General features: G+C 37.4%; 1 long non-coding RNA gene across 1 annotated transcript; it reads left to right on the top strand.

Moving 5' to 3' along the window:
- The first annotated feature begins 7,993 nt into the window (after positions 1–7,993).
- LOC107308878 lies at positions 7,994–17,310 on the top strand. The gene is made up of 3 exons (XR_001552969.2): positions 7,994–9,102; positions 12,236–12,389; positions 15,738–17,310. It is a non-coding gene; the product is annotated as an uncharacterized LOC107308878 (long non-coding RNA).
- Positions 17,311–23,884: the final 6,574 nt, after the last annotated feature.

Raw genomic sequence — 23,884 nt, 5'->3', positions numbered from 1 at the left:
GCAGACACCAAAAAAGGCTTCAAACTTTTAAGACCTGCTGTGAAGGACAGCTGGCACGACATGCAGAACCCTGCCACAGGGTGATAAAAGAATGAAGTGAATATTTTAGCAGTGAGCTGTCACTAATTAACACAAAATTTATTTACTTGAAAGATAAACATATTTGGAAATAGTAAATGCTCAAGAAGGAATGTTTGGCCATCAGTTGTGCAAGTGCTAGTTAAGTAGGAAACACGTGGGACGTGCCTTGGCAAGCATCTGAAGCATCAAGCCTGAGTATCTTCAGACTCAGGGACGTGAAGTTGTTGAATCAGATGATTTCACACCGACTGCAGAAAATCTGCTGGTTACAGTGCAATGACCTCTGATTTACAGTCTTTTAAAACAAGAGCAGAGCAGCGTTTTCTGAGTATAACACCTAACACTCACGCTTCTCTGCAACACTGCAGGCTTGTATCACTGACCTGCAGGTGCTACGAAATGTCAGCACTCAAAAACAGCAATAATAGGGATTTTTAATCCAGTGGATAACAAATATGAGGTTTTTCTCCTACACTTGACAGCACTGATGGTACTGCTTTGCCCCTCCAGCAGGGCAGGGCATGCTGGCTCTGAAGGGATGTTTAACCTAAAGAATTATTTCCCATTCAATGATATTTCATATTTGTACCTTGCTCACTCAGATTTTTGATACCTTAAACTCTGTGAGTTCTGTATTTTTTCTCTCATATGAATGCAAAATAAAGCAGGACTGAGGCCTTTTCCACTAATACAACATAATCTTACATGTTTTCTACCCACTCTACTGGCACTTTAAAAAAGCTGCTAAAAAACTAAAGTCCATGGAAAATCCAGCACAGACATGGGGGATCACAGAAATACAAATAATTAGTTATTCACATTTAAAAGTATTTCTTTTAGAATAATTATAAGAGCTTCAAATGTGACCTCAGGGAATTCCTCTTGAAACAAGTTCAAGATGGCTGTGTTGCATCCGTGTTAAGTGAAAAATGTCTCCCATAGTATGAAATAAATTTGAACATCGCAGTAACATAGGGACAACTTACTGTAGACTGGTTCAGGAAGATTACAATTTATGCCAGCAAATCGCAAGCCATGTGTGCAGCCATGAAGAACATTGTGTGTGGCCGCCACACCAGCCCACGTTCTCAAACCAGAAACTAGCACAATGCTTTAACAGGCACTGTTAGCGCGGAGTGGCCATATCTCAGTAAAAATGCCTTTGAGAACTGCCATCCAAGGATGCATACACAACATCAAACCTACCCAAGCTACTCAGTAAGAAGTTAAATTGCCGGATAAGTGGGCCACACAGTAAGAAGCTATCTGCCAGCATACATCATTCACACTTGCAAATTACCAAAGCCTTGCAGGCAGTGGAAGACAATCACTTTAAACTGTCTTGACGTGCTGCCTAGCCAGTCTTCAGAGGAAGTGGGAAGCAGATACACAGGGACTCCAGGAAGGCATCTGAGCCAGTGAAGGACACATGGAGCTTATCAAGGTGCTGACTGAATGGATTCTACTGTTCACTAAGAATCCATATGCTTTTGCCAGATGTTAAATAATTAACCTAATCTCAGCATGACATAATGTATTCTTAATATATCCTTTTTTATTCTGACTCCTGTTTCAGTTTACACAATTAAATGAAAGCCAAGAAATGAATGCGAGCCTTTCCATATGGCATCACACTTTGTTCACAAGTGAAAATGCATATGGGAACTGTATACTAAAAAGCCTACCAGTAAGGTTACTTCAGTTCTTTGGGCCACTGGGTTCAACTGGAATCTATTTGGCGCAAAGCCATTGTAAATGATTGTAAATGGAGGTAAACCTAAAACACTGTAACAGTACCTCAGATGGTCTACAACTCTGGGACCATTTAGTAAAGCTTTTGGATGTTTAGAGACCATTCAACAAAGAAAATCCACTGGCACTTGTCAGTGCTCTAGAGCTTCCTCTCCTCTGGAAGCCCTGTGAAAGAGAATATTTAAAAAAAAAAAAAAAAAAAGTAATGTCACCTTAAGATATCCCGTAACAATGAAATTCAGTGGCCACAAAATCTCCTAGACAATATTGAATGGAAACATGAGATTATTCTTTTGTCTGCTTTTCCCTTACACATCTTAAATTCTAAGCACATTCTGTACAGTATAATAAAACCTCAGAAGGACTAACGAATAGTCTATAGGAATGAAAAGAGAAGCAAAGAAGTGGGCAGTCTCAGAATGGTTTTCTTTGTGATTGCCTACTATAGTTGGAATGAAACTTTCTTCTTAAATTATGCCACAGTCTCTCTTTTTTCTTTTTTTTTTTTTTTTTTTTTTTAATTTTTTTAAATTTTCTTACGTTTCAAAAGTGGAAAGACACTGCTGAAATGAAACATTCAGATTTCTGTTGGTGCTAAATGACTAAGATGATGTGTTTCCATGTAGTACAGTATCTCATTAAATCATGGTCTAATCAAGCCATAAATGAAACATTTCAAGTCACTGGCTAGCCCAACTGTCTCATTATCCAATCTCCACTTTCAGAAAATCTCCATACAGACCAACTTTCAAAGCAGGAATATTTTTACTTCATACAGATCATGGTGAATAATGCACAGTTATGATAGCAGGTTACTTCAGTATCCTCAGGAAGGGTTTGAAGTTTAATTCTACAAGACGCACTGTACTTCAGAGCATTTTCAACTTCAATTAGGTTAGCAGAAATTGAAAAAGCAATGAATCTACTAAAAGGTAGAAACCATCCTACCTATTGATCTGTGTTCTGTAGAACCAGTGCTTGATTTCAGCAGTCATCAACCTCTGACACTCAGCTTGCAAATACGATGTTGAGCCTGCTACTGTGAGGGTGTTATTCTGTCCTGCGTTTGCTAGTATATTTGTAACAATGATGCTGACAACTGAATCTAGGAAATCCACTAGAAGCAACTCCACAATTCCTTGAAGCTTCCTTCCATACCTTCTGAAACTTGCTCTTCTTCTCCTTTACTTCTTAACAAGGCATTTTCTATATTTAAAGGGAACTTATGAACATAATGAAGATTGACTTTTCATAGCCTCATACTGATAGGACATGGGGAAGGGTTTTATACTAAAAAAGGGAAGATTCAGATAATAGAATGATTTCTTTCCTCAGAAAGCAGTGAGGCAGTGGCACAGCTGCCCAGAGAAGCTGTGGGTATCCCATCTCTAGAGATGTTCAGTACCTGCCTGGATGGGGCCTAGGCCAGCCTGAGCTGCTGGGAGACAACCCTGTCTACAGCAGGGGGCTGGAACTAGGTGATCTTTAAGGTCCCTTCCAACTCGAGGACTTCTGTGATTTAATGATTCTATGGTTCTCTGATTCTATTCTATTAAATGAGAGGCTTACATAACATTTATATTTAGTTAATTTAAAGCTAATAAATTCATCTGACATGATGGGTGGTGACCAAAAATTATAAAATGCATTCATCAGAAATATTAGATAGCATTATTGGCTTTCTGGTATTGCTAAGTAGATCCACAGTTGGCTTTATTTTTAAATTAATTGAAGCTTTCTCCCCTCAAAATTAGAAATAAGAAAACCAGTATTCCCAGACTTCATCAAAATGTGGTCATTTTGTAGGGCTTTTCCAAGACAGATCTCGTTTTGAAAAAAAAAAAAATAAAAAAAAAATTAGAAAAAAAAATAGAAAAATAAAAAATTCTGCTGCTTTTTTTACTCATTAAATGGTGCCAGGGAAGGTTGCTCAGAATTAGTTCTAAGAAAAATAAAAGAATCATACAAAGTAAAAGAAACAGAATTTAAAAAAATATGCACAACAATTAATATATGTAATATATTATATTTTTCTATTTTCAGAACTAATTCCGTCTTTTAATAAGAAAAAAAGTACAAAATGACAGTTTCCTCAGCTTCCAAGAGCAAGGGGTGATATATTTAATCTCCATATTAGGCCAACAGTAATAATATATTTCATTCCTGGGAAGTGGTGGGAGTCAATCAAAACAAAGTGCTGCTATTGTAGGCACTGATGCATATCCCTGACTTTAAGGACTGTGTTCATGCATGTGCCGCATGTCCATGAGCTTAGCTGCATGCCCAAGATGTATGTTTCAGTAAGTATTGCCCATATGCATTGCTTTCATCCTGCTACTATGACACAGAGCAGCTGCAGATTTCCAGAGGTACATATGAAATGTAGCATAGGGGGAAAAAAAAAGAAAAAAAAAAAAAAGAAAGAAAAAAGCAAAACACTGCATTTAAGGAAATAAAATGCCCTTCTTAATGTCCAATATCATATCAGCCACTACATATATCAGACAGCTTTACTGCCTTTTTATCACCACTGTACTCCTTATCATGTTTGAATACTGTCTCTTCCTGTCAATGTAGTTCTGCAGTTTATTCCCTGGCTCTGTCTTTGTTGCCTTGCTGTGTAACTACAATAAATGCGTAACAAGACTGGTATTTCAGCCAGCGAAACCAGCAACCCTTCCCTTGTGCTGGCATTTCACCTCTGACTCAGTGCCCCGCGGTGCTGCTGGTTGCACAGCTCCAGCTGTCTCAGGCTGCGGCTGAGCAAGTGATAGGTGTGAGATGTCACTGGTGACATCACCGGTGGCTGCTGTGCACCAATGGCTATTACTAAACATTACTTGTTTTCAGCTACCCTGTTGCACTAAGCTGACTGTGAGTACTAGGGAGAGTTTTAAAATAGGTTCCAAACATCCTTATCACATTTTTAAACTTTTGCACATGAAACTAAATGTTCCGTTCTTCCCTTCTCCCTTCTCTCACTGAGTCATGTCACAGATCAAGTGACATGGGAGTGATCATTTGGCTGTACTAATCACATTTAGATTGCCTGATGAAGATCTTCTGTAAAGAACAAAAAAAAAAAAAAAAAAAAAAAAAAAAAAAAAAAAAAAAAGAGCAAAAAATTAAAGTAAAATATTTTACAAGATTGTTCTGAAATGGTTTATTTCCATGTTTTTAGAATATTATTTCTAGAAAAAGGCTGAATCTTCAGAGCTCTGTCAAGCACTGGTGTTGTACGCTTCTATGATGTTATCAGGAGTCTTGTGATACTTGTGTCCTGCTCAAAACCTCATGGAAAATTGCAGAGAACCCCAAGCCAGACTAAACAAACCAAACTTGTGCTTCAGGATGGGAAGAAAACTCACAACAAGTAGGTCCTAAAACTCAAAAAGCTGCATTCATAATTTTGAGATGGAGAAGTGGGAGGCAACTTAAAGGTTTATGAGTGCCACTGGCATTGCTGGCACACACTCTGGCTCTGTGGATCAAGATTTCATGTTGGATAGTAGGAAAAACTTCTTATCCAAAAGAGTGGTCAAGCACTGGATCAGGCTAGCCTAAGAGGTGGTGGTCACTGTCCCTGGAGGTGTTCAAGAAACCTGTAAAAGTGGTACTTATGGATATGGTTTAGTGGGTACTATTGATGGAAGGTGGATAGTTGAACTAGATGATCTTAGAAGCCTTTCCCAGACTTAATTTTTTTATGATCTTGCTACAGTAGCACAGGCCAGAAACAGATCTCAGACACAAACATATATCAGACTTCATGTGTCCCCAAGGCATAGCTTGGCCCTGGGAGACCATGGCTAGCGATAGTGTGAGGCTGCCTGTCACCAGAACAAGCAAGACAAAGCCCAGCAGAGCTGGCAGGCTTGAAAAAGCTAAGTGATCGCTCACTTCCCCATGTTATAGGCAAGATGTGAGAGGAGTCATGATGTTGCATCACTCAACCCTCCCTTATCCAAGAAGTAGGATGGGCATCTTGCCAGAACCTTTCACTCTGTTTCCTTCTAGCTGTACGTGTTGAAAAGAAGAATGAGGAATTGGGCCTCCAGGTTTCGATTGTTAATAAGTTATCACAGTCACTAGTGAAAAGCATGCCTGAGAACATCAACATTGGCACCTACTTCTTTGTTTTGCAAAGGGTTTCATCCTGTCTCACCCCTCTACGTGTACACTCACACGCGCACACACACACATCTGTCATTTTTTGTTCCTGTATTTGTTTCCATTTGTGATATAAAAATGCATCCAGCTTCAGTTTCAAGACATTTTCATCAAGAGTGCAAATACAGACATTTTTCAACATGCCCTTCACTTTCATTCTAGCTAAAAACACTGGTAAAGAAATTTTGAGAAAAAGACAGAAAAATTACCTCTATCCCACAGCAACTGTGATAGCAAGGGTTGTTTTTGGTGTTTTGTTGTTTTTTTTGTTTTGTTTTGTTTTGTTTTTTGTTTTTTATTTTCCAGTCCTTAGAGGTCCCCAGAGAACTTTGAGCACATTTACTAGTATCAAAGCAGGGCAATAGCTTTTCAATGACATCATCTTCCCACTCCCTGTAACTGAGAACTCACCGTTCCCTGAAATAGATCAAGGCAGGAGGTTTGAGTGCCAAAGGTCTTACACCATAGTTTCACCCACAAGGATTAGGATTTTCAGGCAATCAGTAGCTGACCTGTTGCCTTCAATGTAATTTGCTAGTGGCAAAACTGTGCTGTTCTCACTTCAGTAATCAAAATTTATCCATGTCAGGCTGTAAGACAGACCTAAGAGGCTTGAATCCAATATTAAAATGATATGTGTTCTTAAGAAATGCATGAGATTCTTAATATCCAAATTTAGGGCTTGATTTTATTTACAGATATATTCTGGGAGTGAATCAGTGCATGTATGGGGAAAGTTGCCCACAGTAGAATTAATGTTCAGGGTACGCAGCAGCAAAACCTGAAAAATGAAGCTTTATGCAACAGTGATACTCTCAGCATTGGACACGTTACACTGAAGACAAGGGAGATCTCAGACAAATAAAATCTTTTCCGCTGATATAGCTTGGAACACTGCAAACACAGCTAACAGCCAACATTTGTTCTGTTTTAGGAAAAAAAGAAATGTATACAAACAACTGTTCTTTTCCATCCTGAAACAATGGAATAACTCATGATAGATCCTTTGCAATGGTGAAATTCTGACAGTGACCTCAACAGCTGCTTAGACACCAACCACAGCATTTACAACTGCTTCGTTACAGACACCCAAATGCTTGCAACACATTTTGCTTTCATGGCCCAAACAGTATAATCAGTGACTTTATCCAGGACAGCACAATAATGCCACTGTTTATCAGAGAACAGAGCATAGCAACTTATCCTCAGATTCATCATGATCAACTTAAACATGTCAACTTGTGTTTTCTGTTTTGCTGTTTAAGCTAGCAAGAAAGAGAAAAAGGAATTTTAAATAAAAAAAAAAAGTGTATATATATTTTCATTTCTTTTTCTTCCTTTTTATTTATTTATTTATTTATTTGCCAAATACGGAAGGAAGAGAACTGTAGATTAAGCTTGGCTGGCCCCTAGTAGGATCCTCGTTCTGCATCTTGATTATAACAATTTGATTTTGAAAGTTGGAGTGGCAGAAAAGGATGCCCAAATTGACACACTTGGGAGCAGCATGATGCCCTTCCTCTTCTGAACAGCTGCTCTCAGATACTTCTATTCATCTGGACTCCTCTGGATGTGGTTGAAGAACTGAGGCATAAGAGATGCCAGGTGCCCAGGACTACCCGCCACATGGCTCTTGGGAAGAACTAGCATAAATGATCCTGCAGGAAGGATATTAATCACAGTAAACAGAGTTAAAACCAGAACCCAGGCAGACCAGACTTTTGTTTATCCAAAAGGATGAGAGATCTCTGTGTAAAAAGAGCTGCACATCTGTGCATACCCAGTGAATTTACAAGTTTTATCATTTCTCCTTTTTGGGAGTGAAATGGAGGCACTATATATATATATATATATATATATATACATACATACATATATATATATATATATATTGATTTTTAGGAAAAAAACAAAAGCAAAAACAAAAACACAAAACAGGGACTGAAACATGAAAAGAGGTTTAAGCCCCTCCTCCCCTTTCCCCCCCCCACTCCCCCAGCCCTCCCCATCCCAACCCCCCATTCTTATCCATAGGCACAGGGTGAGTCACAGAGTATGAGTCAGGGTTAGGATTCACATACAGGTCTGACCGTCATCCTGAGCACTGGCGTACCAGACACCACTCCCAGATAGCAACCCTTCAGACTTGGGGGCAGAGGGGGGTGGGGAACAAGACTAGTACTGAAAGTGAACACTGGATTGTGCTTTTATTTTCTAGTTGCTCTAATGGAAGAAAGGGATTTTGTCAGTTTACTTTGCCCGGGAATTTAACACCTGTTGTGTAAAAGCCAACCTCTACCCCCATGCCAGCCCTGCCTGAACACAGAAGGATGACTGAAACCACAGCGGGCTGAACAGTTTGGGAGATGACTGCAACACAGCTTTAAGAGCTACCACAGTTGAGAAAACACTGGAGGATATCTACTAGGTGACAAAAGGAATGAACTTCCGGATGTTTTTCAAATCTTATTCCTGTAAATAAGAAACAGCTGACTGTGATCCTGCAAATTCCAGTTGAGAAAGCCACGCTGATACTAATGCATTATGCTGCGTCCAGAATCCCTTGATAGAATTACAGCATAACTGTACACAGCTGGGTGGATATGATCATGTTGCACCAATAGATCATACTATCAGGAATAAGAGAAACTGAGATCCAGCACTAACATGCTACTACAACGCTGTGTCTCCAAATTTAGTACGGTGTGTTTTTCAACACTAACTTTCTAACAACATGGACAAATAAAGCCATGCATACGCTGGCAAACCGTGGCAAGAGAAGTTTGCTGATGACAGTCTTGTTATTGTAACAGGAAGTGACTCAGCCTTGGCAACAAGAGATCAGATATTTTATTCAGAAGCATTAGGTCATTTTTTTTTCCCCTAACCAACCAACAGTTTCACAAGGCAACTGGTTTTGTTTGAAAATAAATATCTATTTTGAAAGTGATTCGCTGAGGGAGTGGAGTTAAACATTTATGGTTAGGAATAACTACTTGGTTTAATTTAAAGCATCTGGAAACTTCTTGTCCTGTTAACCCTCTTAATGTGCTGTTTGTACAAAATTCCTCCCCCTCAGGCAGGAATTCTCCCACATGGGTGAGTATTGCCAGTTACATTATTACCACGAGAGTGAAGATGAGTGAGGAGATTTGTGCTCAGACGGGTAACTTTCCATGACAATTATTTATGACTGATGTCATCATTACAGCCAAAGCAAAACTACTTCACACAGACATTACAGCCGAAGCAAATATGTGCCTTGATATAACGGCATACTGCATGCATCAGTTATTTATAAAAAGCATATGATGTGATGTTGTTTCACTAAAAATCAGCGTTAAGAAAAGAAAAAATCTCCCAAGATTTGGCATCCAGTCTCACCTATTACAGTTTTTTTCCTTCCCAGATTCTGTACTGTTAGATATTGTGTATATCATTTGCATTACATATAAGTTCACATAACTCTGTGGAGATTGGATAGTTTCTCTATTAATGCAACACTGGTGTTACTCATTTTTGCTTCAGATAGCTTTTAGCATAGATCATAGCCACATAAATGTTATACCAAAGAAACTAGTTGTTCAAACCAACTTACATTTATCCCTGTGATGATAAGGAGTAAGCATGCCACCAGCTGCAGCACACTTAGAACAGGATTTTGTCATCTTCCTAATATTTTCCTGATTCTTTGTCAGTTTTGTATTTTTAAAATACCAAGGAAGTATAATTATCCACATCATAATGACTCAGATGTCCCATGAAAACATAGAAATAACATAAATAACAATGCCAGCCTTTTATCATGGGCATGGAGCAAGCAAAAAAAGAGAAGGTTCTCATGGATATCTTAAAAACTCTCAAGCAACAGTGTTTATCTGTTGCCTCCATGCTGTGACCAAAACCTAATTTTAGGTATTAAAATAAAACTCCAGACAATTTCCCCGCATCAGGCACTGCAAGAACACAATAAGGCCTCAAGCATTCTATTTTGACATCAAAACACTTTTTTTTTTTTTTTAAATATGCAAAAAATTAAACTTCTTTGAAAAGCCATTGCAGTGACTAAGAATTTACAAGCCAGTGTTAAATGTAACATATCCTAAGAAACCTCAGAACCCCACATTATTTCACTGTTATCTTCCTTGTGACACAAGCAGTATTTTATAATTCCAGCCCATTAAAACAGATTTTGTAATTTTGCTGCTAAAGCAACATGGTTTTCTGTGCTTTCGCAAATATTATTTATGTCTTCTAGAGGGAAAAAAAACAGTTATCTTGTTCCACCATCTGCCAAAAACAACTCAGAGCACTGCTTCTGTGATTTCACATGGAGGAAGCTCAAGTAACTTAAATGCTGTACCTGTTTAATACACTGACAATCAGACCCTAACACTTTTAAAGTAGCCTGGCATGTTAAGAAAAGTATTTCTACCATTTTGTTTCAGGGTTTAACTGCTAACATGGGTGGCACTTCAGTAGCAGTCCTTGCTGAGCAACATTATACATCAGGTGATTTTAACTAGATAGTCATCTTGACAAAGGCTCACAATCTATTCATAGCTCAGCACTAAATTTGAGAAGCCACATTTCTTTGTCCAAATGTGTAACCATTGAATAAAATATGAACATAATTTCAGCTCCGCTGCAGAACTTCCTATTCTGTATCTGGTCTCTTATCAAAAAAGAGATTGCAGTGCATGACTGCAATTGTCTGACAATACTTTACTTTCTGCTCCAGAATTGCAATTTCGTAAATGAACACACATATACACACGTTAATTTTATATGTATCTTATATTTGTTCAGATGGATTGGAAAACACAAGTCCTCAGTGTTTTAACACTTAAAGTTTCATAAAAGGAACTTATATTTCTTATAATCCACATTTTGCTATTCCAAAACCAATGTGGGTTGTTTTTTTTTTTGTTTTTTGTTTTTTTTTTTTCCTGGGACCAGATCTTAATATATGAATGTTTGATGTCAGCTTCCTCTGTGTTACATTCAACATGCACAAATATATTTCCATCTTCCATTGGCACCATGTCAGTTTTACGATTATAAATCCTCCATTTGCATGTGTTCTTTTCAAAAGTGTTTGTATTTTAATGGGTTCCCATCATACACAAAGCCTCCATCTTGGAACAGACAAGTTACAACCCTGATGTTATATTTCTTAAAGTAGAGATCCAGAGCTCTGGTTTAGCATGTTCAATTGGGAGAAGCAATTGCCAGGAACAGATAAATTCCTATCCTGCTTTCTACTTCCTGCAGCTCTCAGCTTCATCTATGGCTGGACTGACCCAAGAATCTAGGGATGTAGAAGGCATTTGCGGTTTTTCAGATAAATGGCTTAAATTTTTGAGGGGCAGGGTATTAGTATGAGGTACAGAAGTAACTAACAATATTCATGAATTGTAAAGCTGGAATTTTCAAAAGGACAAGTATTTTTCCAGTAGGAAACATTTGTGATGCTGCTGTAATGCATTTTAATAGACTCAAGTTCTCAAATTAAATATTCTAAAAATAAATTTTAGGCATGCAAAATGAATTCCCTATAAAATGCACAAGCTTTTGGTGGAATATGTGTATCAAAGGCACATACAGAGCATTAAATTATTTTCTGGTATTTTTTTCTTCTTACTATGTATTACAACATTTAAAATAACGGGAAAAAAAATACAGAAATTGCACAGAAACTGTGTAAAATAAAACAGTGGATAGGAAAAATGTTCCTGAAACTAAAGAAAGACACAGAGACTATGATCAAAAAGTGTTTCAGAAAGATATCTTCAAAACCCATCCTAAAAGTGATCTAACACAGCCACTGAAGTAGTAGCCAGGAGGGGAGAAAAACGAAGCCTTATGAATCACAAAAATGAATAGAGAAAATGAACCATAATGAGAGTATATCCTAATCTAACTGTAGTGAAATTACGTGTTTCCTAATGTTCTCCATTTGCCTGAAGATTTCACTGTATTTTGTAACTATAAAACCTTCAAGGCATTTCAAGCATATGCGTCCTGTGAAGATGCATTTCTTAAATGTTTTTACAAAGATTGTGCTCTTCCTCTGTATTTATCCTCACTGTTTTTTTTGTTGGTGTTTTTCTTTCATTTTTTGAATATATAACTATATTTTACAGTGAAGTTGTATGGGATATATGACCTCTTAGAGATCTTATGGGAGTCTTGCCAAGCCATGTAGATTTTTTTTGCATTTGGATTTCAGGGTCATGAAGATGACTGTTGTAAAGGAGCATCTTTAAGAGAAGATATGCTGAGAGAGCTGTCATTTTTCAACCTGGAAAACTGAAGGCTCAGAGGGACCTCATCAATTTGTATACATACCTGACAACATGCAACCAAGAGGGAGCCAGGCTCTTGTAAGTAGCGGACACTGACAGGACAGGAGGCAATAGGTACAAAGTAAAGAATATCAAATTCAATCTGAACACTTTTTCACTCTAAGGGTAGTCAAAGACTGGCACAGATTTCTCATAGAGATTTTGGAGTCTCCATCTGCAGAGATATACAGAACTCAAAAGAACATGGGCTTGTGCAACCTGCTCCAGCTGAACCTTGTCAATCCACACAGTTCTGTGATTCAACAAATATTTTTGTATTTCTTTCAGGGCATTTACAATACCTGACTGTTTTCCTAGATTTATGTGTGCAGAAGTCTTGCCTTCCTAAGTGACTTCCACAGCAATAAAGGTCATAAGGCAACCCTTTTAAGCAAGTAATCTACTTCATGTGATGCTAGTAGGAGCTCACCTTCCACTGCACCTACAGTATTTTCCAATTCTTGAGCATTCTAAGTAGGACTTTCTGTAGTATTGAGCTTCCTTCTTTAATCCATTTGCCAAGGCTATTTTCCTAGCCAAATCAGACTAATATAGGGCATTCTGGTACTACTATGAAGTCAGCACACAACTAGGTTGCACTGTTGAATACTGAAAACTCAGAAACTGTCTTGATCTCTCTCAGTTTACATGCAGGGTTTATGAGACTCTCTAACAAAAAAGTGCATATGATATTTAGCTGAAATCTTCCCTTGCCTCAGTTCCTGATGTGACTCTGATCTGAGGTTGGATATATCTAGAAAAGGTCATAATTTCTTCCAAATATAGGACTTATTTGTAGGTAAATCCAAAATTTTGTATCAATCAAGTGCTCTTCTGGGACTCAATGAAGTAAATCTCAAAGATCCTTCACTTAAATCACACTTGGAATAGTGAAAATTGCTGAAGGTTGAAGGAAATCAGAAATGCAGGAGTTCTGCAGATCAAGTGACGGTTATAGAAGTAAGAATGACTTGAGATATACTGTTGATTTAAACTCTGTTGACAGTAACAGTGCAATCTTCCATAGAAACATGACTAATAATACTTTAATAGTGTATATTATTCCAGTACAGTTATCTTCATTTAATATGTTCCTTTCAGAATGTAGAGAAGGAGGCATATTTATTTAACTTGAAGTTCTATTAATTCAAGTACTTCAAGGTAAAAAGTAGCATTGTAGTATTTTTTCATGAATTCTAAACTTAACACTACATATTGTTAATGTTTAATCAATGCTACAAAATGATAACATTTATGAAACAGGCTTTCCTGTTCCCTTGGCACTTCTAAGTTGTCTGTTTCTTGCTCTGCACTTTAAACTTTTTTCCTTTTAGCCATAAAACAGTCATTAGTCATCATACATAGCTCTTAACAGGAGTGACATGTTTGCAGTTCTGAAGTGTAAAGGGCTGTGGACTAGGTACTATAATCCTAATAAATGTCTGTTGTGAAACAGTTTGATAAATTCAATATACTTCTTGTTAAAACAATTGGAAGAAAAGATACTTAAAGAAAGTGAAAGTGAATAACCTTTCTGCTTATTTATCAAAGTTTTCGTGGTTTCAGTTTGAGGAAAGTGATATATTACAGACCAAAGAGAGAAGTGAATCTTATTTAGGAATAGTTAAACAAATAAAAGAATGAATGGGGACAAGAAGAAAGGAGGGAAGGGGAGGGGAGATATGAGGGGAAAGGAGGGAGGGGGGGGTGGGGATGGGGGAAGAGAAGAGGAGGGAGAAGAGGGGGGAAGGAATGGGAAGGGAGAGGGGAGGGGAAAGGAGCTGAGAGGAGATCAACTTTTGAACAAGTATTTGGGAGTTCCCAGAGAGACTAGATGGTTCCTGAGTTCTCTATGACTAAATTAAGCACACAAATAGTGAGAGTCATAGCTTTAAAAGTAATGCTGAATAAACACAAATTATCACAGGAAATGTGACATCCAAGGACACCTGGCAGGTAAAGTTAAAATGCCAGTGATGATGCAGAACAATCACCCTTAACACACCAGTAGTCCTGTCAAAGACAACATGCCAGACAGAGATAGACTCCCACAAGAGTCTGAAAATTAAGGTGTGTTGGAGGTGACTAAGTGCCAGCTCAGATCTACCTTCAGCCCCACTGTCTGTAAGTCTGCAAGGACAATCTTGACAGTCTTTTAAACAGCAATCCTATAAACTACTTAAAACTCCTCTTCCTGTTCTGTGCTGTATAATATGCAAATGCAGAACAGTCATCACTGGTCATTGCTTTTTAACAGAACTTGAAATTGAGAATTTTACTAACACTTCTAGTGAAGTGTTCACTTCAAAAGGCAAAAGCCTGTTTAAAGCCTGAAATATGTCTGCTATGAATCTTCAAAAGTGAGTGAATACATATTTGTTTCAGATATTGCTCGATGACTTAAGAATGTGATATAATAATCAGAAAACTAGTTTCTATGCTACAGATACACAATGTTTCGCTCTTAACAGTCTAAACATATCTTAACAGTAAAAGGTCACATATCTGAGAATTTTTATTATGCAAAGAGTGACATAAGCAATCACAGGAGTCCAGTAGGTGTAGATATTTATTTCTGCTCAGAGCTAAGAACAGGTGATGTTTGGAAAGGACATATCCACAAACAGTGTCTAAACCCCTATCATCATAGACAAAAGACAACTGTCAGTAAAAATTAACTGAATATATAAGGGAGAACAACAGGTCTGTATAGAGAATTTGTAAGGCACAGATACAGCATCTAAAACCACTAAGAAAATGGTAGGAGAATTAAAAGGCAACTGATTGCAGAAAGTGGCTAGGCTTACACAGTCCCCTACTTTAAACTATTGCCACCAAATTTTTGTCTCTGTAAATTTTGAAAGGACAATGAGAATCTAGTACATCTTTCCACAAGATCTGAACTTGAACTTCTCTCATTTCTGTATAAATTTTATTATTGTTGGAGGGAGAATTTGGAGCTTGATAGACCAATAAAGCCAATAAAGCCAATGCTTTATCCAGTAAGGCCACTCTTAATTCTCTGTAATAATTAATAGGACTTCTGGTCCACAGTTCCTATTGCAAGACTTCATATATATCTTTGTTCTCAATAAAAAACAAAACCCTAAAACAGCAGAATATCCAGTCCGTGTCTTTCTATAATCTCTTATTTTGCCTGTGCTGTTTTTGTTAAATGGTTCTCTTCAAATGTTGTTTGTGGTTTTATTGTTTTTTGTTGTTTGTTTTGTTTTTTTGTTATTTTTTTTTACTCAAATCATTCACAGAATAAATATATGCCCTCTCAGGTGGTCCTCTTTTGGTTAAATGAGCGTTTTTTTGGTTTTTTTTTACTTTCTGTGTCTTCCAGCAGACTTACTCTACATCATGTGTCTTGCTTCTCTGCAGTCTTTTGCAGGCAACCTATTTCCTAAACATGATGCAACACAGCTAAGTACAATAATCCAGATGTGATTCAACTGAGGACTCTGAAAATTAGCATCTATTCCTGGAAATTCCTACTGCATCCCGTGATCTCATTTACTGTCTTGATACTGGCTGAAAGTCCTTCTGTGAGCCAGGTGATCTCATGATCAGGTGATCTCATCATCAGTGGTTAAATGGCCAGTTTGTTCTTTTGTCAAGATAACTGATGACCTCCTGCAGTGCAAAATCAATTCTCGGTGTTGGTACGCAAGTGCACGATCCCAAATTTCGTATTATTTTTTCTTTCCACTGACATTACTCCAGCCCACAGGGCCATTCCTTTTTCTGTGATATTACAGTACAATCCATCTCTGTATCAGCAATATCTCCCACCATCAAACCATCATTATATTTCATTACTTCTTTCCTATTTCTTGTGCCAAGGTCAGGAATGGAAATATCAGTTCAAATATTTTCATGAAGTCCAGAAAAATTAGATCTGTCGCAGTTCTCTTGAGAAAATCTATTGATAAGAGAAAATCTATTCTCTTATCAGTGAAATGTCTAATTAATGATATCACGTTAGCCTAATGAAATCTAAATTAGACACCGGAGGAGTTTCTATGGGAGCTAGCAGAAGGATCATAACTCTGTATTTTTAATTTGATTGAGATCCTAATGCAATCTCAAAAAATATCCAAGGATTTCAGAAGAACTGCAGTAAAATATCTAGCATGATGATAAAACCATGACAATATGTAATAGAAAAACGGCACCCAACACATAAGTTAGATCTTAAATATTATTTGTCATGCTTCTTAAAATTCCTTGTACTATTTTAAAAGCCATTATTTTAAAAATAACACTGTCATATAAATGTTTTGGAGTTTGGACTTCCAATTTTTGAGTCAGTGAAAGTCACTTTGGTTGCAGCTTTAGGATTTTTTTCAAACATAAAAAGGCAGCAAGAGCCTATTTTTCTCATGGAACTCAGATTTTGACCTATTCACATGCCTACAGGATAAAAAAAAAAAAAGTCTTAAAATTAAAACTAAATATCATTATATGTTTTACAGTTGTGCGAGCATCAGTTGTAGTTAGGCACAAGCAGAACTTTTGAGGCACTAGGGAAAGAGGGAATTTTAAAAATAATTACATATCGGGTTAAATGTTGCCATCATATTGAAATTTCACAAGAAAGGTCATTTCACAAAGTGATTGTTGCTCCAGAGATTTTATATAAGTGGTCTGTACTATTGCAATTGTACTGAAATAGGAGAACATCCACTGAGATTATGATGGAGAGAGGAATTACATATATCGTGTATTTATTCAACTCTGTCCGAGTGTGTGAGAATGAACATTCTACATACCGTATCAAGACTGAAGTGTGAATGACGGATATGTGGATGTGTGACAAGCTTGAAAAAAATAAATAAAGCAATGCTAAAACACTATAGGAAATAACTGAATGGAGTGGAATGGATTCTGCTTTGGGTGACACTTTGACTAGAAAGGCTGTCTTACAGGGCACAATTTAGACCATGGCGTGCACTCTGGGGGTTAAATAACAGTTGTGGTGAAGACCTCTCTCCTTGATTAGATGAGTGAAAACATTTATCCTGATTGATATTTGGCAATATACAAACTAAGCTAGTAATGCTGGTTTTCCTATGTGAAGGTACACCAATAATTGTTCAGACATGAGAGCTATTATCATAGAATCATAGAACGGTCTGACCTTTAAGATCATCTAGTTCCAATCTCACTGCGATATGCAGGGACACCTCCCTCTAGACCATGTTGCTCAAAGCCCCATCCAGCCTGGCCTTGAATGCTTTCAGAGAGGGAGCATCCACAGCCCCGCTGGGCTTAGTGCTGAATGCAGCTGTCTTGTAATGTGGGATTTAATGAATCAAGCTTTTTACACCTGAACATAGCGTTTGCAGGAAATACTTACATGTGACTTATATTCACAGTACTATCTTTCAGTGACGTAGGCAGTAGCTAACAAAAACAAACAAACAAAAAAAGTCTTTTCTCCAAGTAGAACCATTGTCATAAGTCACACAAGTGCTCAGGCTATGCCCTCTCTTTTAAAATCTTTCCATAACACATTTTCAGCAAGATATCTTTCACCCTGAGACTGTATCCAGTGTCCACATTCATTAACCTTCCAAGCATGCCACAAGACTCATCTTTTCATTCCACAGGGATCTGGGAAGATCGAAAGCAACTGGCTTAAAAGAAATTTTACTTGAGCAAGAAGCATTTCTATTTCCAAAAAAAAAAAAAAGAGCTATTTTATATTTAAGTGCATCTTTTTGAATTTTTCAATTTTTATGTCATTTTAATCTGCAAAGCAGAATCTACAGCACTGTGTAATACTTAACAGATGTACAGAGATGTCACATATCCTGAGCCTGTGGATGCAGGGAACTGATGGCATTTTAACTATCTGTATACAAGCACCATTGTGTGCAGGGGGCTTTAAACACTCAGATAAGAACTTATTTTACCATCCTTCAAAAAAAAAGTCACCTTAAGAGATTTAACAGTTTTGTTCAACTCTTTCCATGCAGCTTTCCATGATGTTCTGACCATCTATTTCTTCTATGACTTCTTTCCCTTGCAATCATGTTGAGGCATATCATCTTTCAAATTATGAGATAATCTCTCTAAAAGAAACATGGCCTTTTCCAGAGTTGCTGCCTACATAGCTAAAAACTAACACTACTAGCACCAGGAAAAAAAAGCTAGTGAGCAATTCTGAAAATCTTTGGGCCAAGCAACAACACAAAAAGCAAAGGATAGAAACACCCAAAGCTTGTACTTCAGAGGACATTCCCACCATGTAGCAATAATGAGTCACTGCAAAGCAAAAACCATCTGTTGATCTGGACACCGATACCACATGTCAGTTAACAGGAAACAGTTCCACTGAAGAATCTCACTGCAGTGTTAATCTCTGCATAGTCAAATTTCCAGACCTCCTAGTCTGTAAACCAGGAGTACCAAGGCTTCTTTTATTTATTTATTTACTTACTTACCCACTTACTTTTGTCTTTTTTGAAACCATGCAAGAATTTTCCTGTTTGGATACATCTATCTGTACAGATTGGCCAGTACCATGAGGCTTCCAAATAATGAGTCTAGATGTTCTCATCAACATCTAAGCACTCATATAGCCAGTGACACACAACGCCCCCATCTTTTCAGTAGGCAGTGCCTTCCCGCTCCTCCTTTTCATTCCCACTGCTACATAATTTAGCCAAGTTTGTACACCTCTTAATCCTGGGAAGCTGTCATATTACATTGTTGCCTGTAATGATATCCCAGCCATCAGCTATTGATTAAAGGGACAAAGGTGCAGTCATAATTAACACACTATCTTGAAATATTCAGGCTCTTGGAAAGGGACCCATCAGCCTTAATTAAAGCTATGCTTAACTAAGCTTTTTAGGACAGGGTCTATTATTTGCTGTGCTCCTGACACATGTAGTTCAATAGGATTCAGTATTACTGTGGCCTTTAGGTGTTTTTAAAACATAAAGAATGCATAATAACTATATAAGTAAAAAACCCTTTTTCCTAGCCTCTGAAGACATTACATTTCAATTCCCTTGATGACCACACAGTTTGGGTTATCAGTGTATAAATGTTTTGCTCCACTGGAGTAACACACATTTTCTGTATAGGTAGATAATTCACTTCATGGGTGTAATGTTTTGGATCAAAGCATTTCCAAATTCATGTTGATGGATTAGGTGGACAACACCCGCACCCCACCCCCCCTAAAAAAAAAGCAGGGAAGACATTCTTAATAATTTAAAATGAGACAGTACTTTTTCTTAAATAATGTAATCCTTTTAGGTAAAATTATCTCAAAACATTATTTTTTTCTCGAACCATCGGCATTCTTTAAAATGAAAGAGTGATTTTATATTGAGTCAGCTGTTACCGAAAAGATCACCTGATTAAGGACTTTCTGCCTCAAGTTGAAGCAACAAGGCAATGTTGTTTGTTGCAGAAAATCTGATTCTTTATTTCCATCATGAGTCTGAAATTCATGATTTAAAATTAATGCCAAATGAGATTAAAAAATCCTCACACAAATTAATTTTGTATACCGCAGGAGAAATAAGGATTTTGGCTTTTATGCATGCATATTAACTTAATTGTTTGCCCCTTGAAAACAGCAAGTAGCCTGGAGCATTTGAACTCTAAATGTGCTCATTTAAAGCAAAATATTATATTTGGCAATAATCATTTAGGAAATCTCTAAAAAAGGTCTGCAAATTTTTCAGGGAAAAGGATTAGGCAGAAAAAGTGGGAAAAGAAGACAAAGAAGACCATGTAATTAAAAAATGCTAATAGGTGACTCCACCACCAGGTAAAAATCACATAGCATTCATTTCCAAATAAGACGGGCTAGCTTTCCTGGTGATATCTTGAAGGAAACGGCTTATCTCCTGGAAAAAAAAAAAAAAAAAAGAAAAAAGAAAGAAAAAACTAGGGGGGTGGAGGGGAAGCTTTGAAAAGCTTGTGAAATTGCCAGCAGGAAATGAAATGACCACCATAGATAAGAACTCCATCAGGTTGTAAACGTATAGGAATAGGGTTAACGCTTTGGTTGTTATTCAAAAGCAAATGAAAGATGAGCTTATGATAACAAGCTTGGATTAGGACTCAGAAGATCTGAGTTCATTTCTTGGCTCTGCCATAATCTCTATTTGTGATTTTGGGCCAAAGCTTACATTTGGCATAGACTGAAGAAAGAAAGCAGTATCCTCTTTGTATTGTTAGGGAACTGAGACCCAGAGATAATACTAGCCAAAGATTCGTGACATTTTATAGGCATTTGTATTTCCAATAAATTTCCCTGCAGAGAAAGGTGACTGAGAGCTGAGAGGTATCTTTGTGGGTGTGATCCTCCAATTACCTCTGTGTTTCTGATTCCTCATTATAGCATTCAGACAATAAATCCTTTCTCCCCTGAGCAAGGGCTGTTTTTTTCAGGTTGCTATTTTTTAATTCTTACTAGGCTGATATATAAACTCTCTTTTTTCACAGCCATTTATATATTTCTTACAATTTTACAGTCTCATACAGAGAAGCCAAGAAGTTTCTATGAACCAACCATTAACTAGACATTACGTGTTTATACATGGATAAGCATATACTCATTCATCTCAGATACTTACGGAGTACATCTCCGTATTACTGCCATCAGACTAGAACACAATAGCAATAATGAAAATAATGTGACTATATCGATGGGTTACTGTCAGGTCTTACACAACAATTCACAACTTCCCATGACATGGGCTAAGTTTTGACACAGACTGGAACTGAACCCAGAGTACTTCAGTCGAAACTCAGCATTACTTCATCTGTCCCTTGCTTTTTATTTCCTTTCCCCCACTGATATTCCTAAGCTACTAGAGTTACACTCATGTGAATGAGATCTGAATCCTGTCCATTGGCAACAGTTACTCAAAACAGGAAATGGGATCTTTCAAATAACAATAGGTGGGAACAGTAAGTAAAGGTTCACTATGTGGTAATGGTGCTGAGTCTTTAACGACTGTGTTTACTTCACTGTGTTCCAAAGAAGGGCAAGGTGCTGAAAGGCCACAGTTCATTTTGCTCTCCAATGTGTTTGCCCGGGTGTATATCAGATGCAGTATCTAATTTTGCAGCTGATGGTAATGGAGAGTAAAAAAATAAAATAAAATAAGCACTGGCTCCCATTTCTGAAGGTAAGAAGGCAGAGTTTGATTGCTATCCTATGCCAGGGCACTGAAGGAACAAGTCAAATTACAAGGGCCAGAAGGATCATCCCATGCCTTGTTGATTGGAAAGCCCCCTATTTTTGCAGCAACATACTAGGTGCTTTGTTTTCCTCCCATGCACCATAGAAAGGAGAACTGTAATGCAAAGAGAAACCCTTTGCAAAACTTAACAACCCACATAACACGTGTAGAATATGGTAAGAGCAGAGATGTGATGAGCTGGAAAAAGGATCCTGGGCCATGCGGTTCACTTCTAGTAAAGTTCTGTCATTCTTGGCAGGGGCTTCCACATAACTCCTTGCCTAGTCTTGCCTTGACTAATTCCCAGAAAAGACTTTCACGATGACTTCAAGCAAGCCATTCCTACTTCTATTTGGAATCACTGCTTAGAAATAATTATTTGCATTATTCTTTGAAAGTTCACAGTTATAATCTAACTATAGATACTTGTACTAATCCATACTTGAACAGACATGAGCCACAAGGGAGACTGCTAACCATCCTCAGCCTTCCAGTCTCCTGCTTCACAGAATGATTGGTATACATTGGGTTCCTGGTCTCATTACTTCCTAAATCTGGCTGAATTAAGTTTCCCAGCACAATGTACTGCTAGATAATGGTCACTAATTAGCAATGGTAAAAAAAATAAAATAAAATAATAATAATAATAATAATAATAATAATAAAATAAAAAAGAATCAGACAATCAGCCATAAGTAAATAAGAAAATGCCCAGCAACGCTGTTTATTTCCCTAGCTCAAACTGCTTTTTCACCACTAATCATAGCAGGTTCTGGTCCTGCACCTCAGGGTGTAGCCAGTAACTTTCTGAAAGCAGCCAGTAGCTTGGTATCAACCAAGTCTCATTTGCTTCTATTGGTTACTTCTTATGAGGGTGCTTACCCTAAAACCCACATCTTTTTCTAAGCATGCTTTGCAAAGAATGTTCCTATTATTTTATATTTGTTTTTAAGATTAGAAACTCATCTCTTTTAAAACTCCAAAGATTTTATAGACAGATGCTACAGAAGTAGACATACTGAAGTTCATACACAATAAGAAGTGCTAACATTTTTGAAGTGGAATTTTAATTTACCCTATATGGTACCAGAGCTTTTAAATACTTAAGACATATAAGTGATATTTGCTATATTACAAACCACAAAACATCTATCTGGCTGGAACTTATAACTAGTAATACAGTTGTGTACTACTGAGTGGACTGCTCAGCTGAGGATTGTGTTAGAAATTCAGTCTGACACTTTGCTAATGCTGTCACCTAGGGAAAAAAAGAAAGAAAGTGGTCATGTTTTCATGATAAACATGTTCAGTATCTACATATCAGGGAGAAAAGAAGAAGAAGAAAAAAAAAAAAAAAAAGGAATAAAAAATTACTTAAAACAGAAAGACAGCACTAGCATGTGAGGAAATAGGTCTAATAACTTGGTTGAGAATAGGCCTGGAATTAAGGACTGTCACCAGTAATTACAGCACTGACAGATTTTTGTTCCAGTGCCCGCTATGGGAGCAGAAAATGTACCTGCCTTCAAGGTGAAGGTACACAGACTTGAGGAAGATGTGCTGCAGTCCACATGCCTGAAAAAGGATTGTACGTCACCACTGCTTGTTCTAATAAAGCTTCTGAGTGCTAATAGAGCTCACATACCAATTCCCAGTGTTAAGTTCTCAGCAACAGTTTATGCGCATCTAGGAGTATAAAATAAGCACAAGGGTTTAAAGGAATGAACTCCAAGGTTGTGAGGCGGGTGAACTACAGACAGGACATAGCTTTGGTCTTGGTATGAGGAGTGAAAAGTAAAAAGGAGAAAAACAAAACTAAGCAAATATAACATAACCTCTTTGATTTTTTACTTAGTTGTGGGTCATTGGTTCACCTTCTGTTCACATTAGCTAATGGCATTTTTTTCTCCCCCATTCTAGTTAATTCTTTACCAGTATTTGCAGGGAAACAACTCATCTAGCCTAACGCATTACTGTATCTGCTGAACAAGTTCTGGTTATGTTTATTAAAATGTTTACTTACTGTATTCTTGTGATTATTTCTTTTTTAACTCTTTTAGCTATCACTGCCTTATGCTTGTGGTCTGCAATGTAATTCTCTAATTTTGCTACTGCCAGGGTGACAGATCAGGAAACACCCCACTTGCTTGCTTATTCATAACTGTTCTATTTATATGTCCTCAAAGAGCATTTACTTTATCTGTGCTAGAATCACATTGCACGCTAGTTTTCCATTTAGCAACTTACCACCTCAGAAGCAGAGCATTTTAAGTAGTGCTCTCTGCTAACTGACAATGCTTTCATGCACTTGAC

Source organism: Coturnix japonica, chromosome 2 (assembly GCF_001577835.2).
Source record: "Coturnix japonica isolate 7356 chromosome 2, Coturnix japonica 2.1, whole genome shotgun sequence".
Lineage (NCBI taxonomy): Eukaryota > Metazoa > Chordata > Aves > Galliformes > Phasianidae > Coturnix > Coturnix japonica.
The sequence above is the reverse complement of the archived record's forward strand: the minus strand, read 5'-3'. Positions and strand labels throughout refer to the sequence as shown.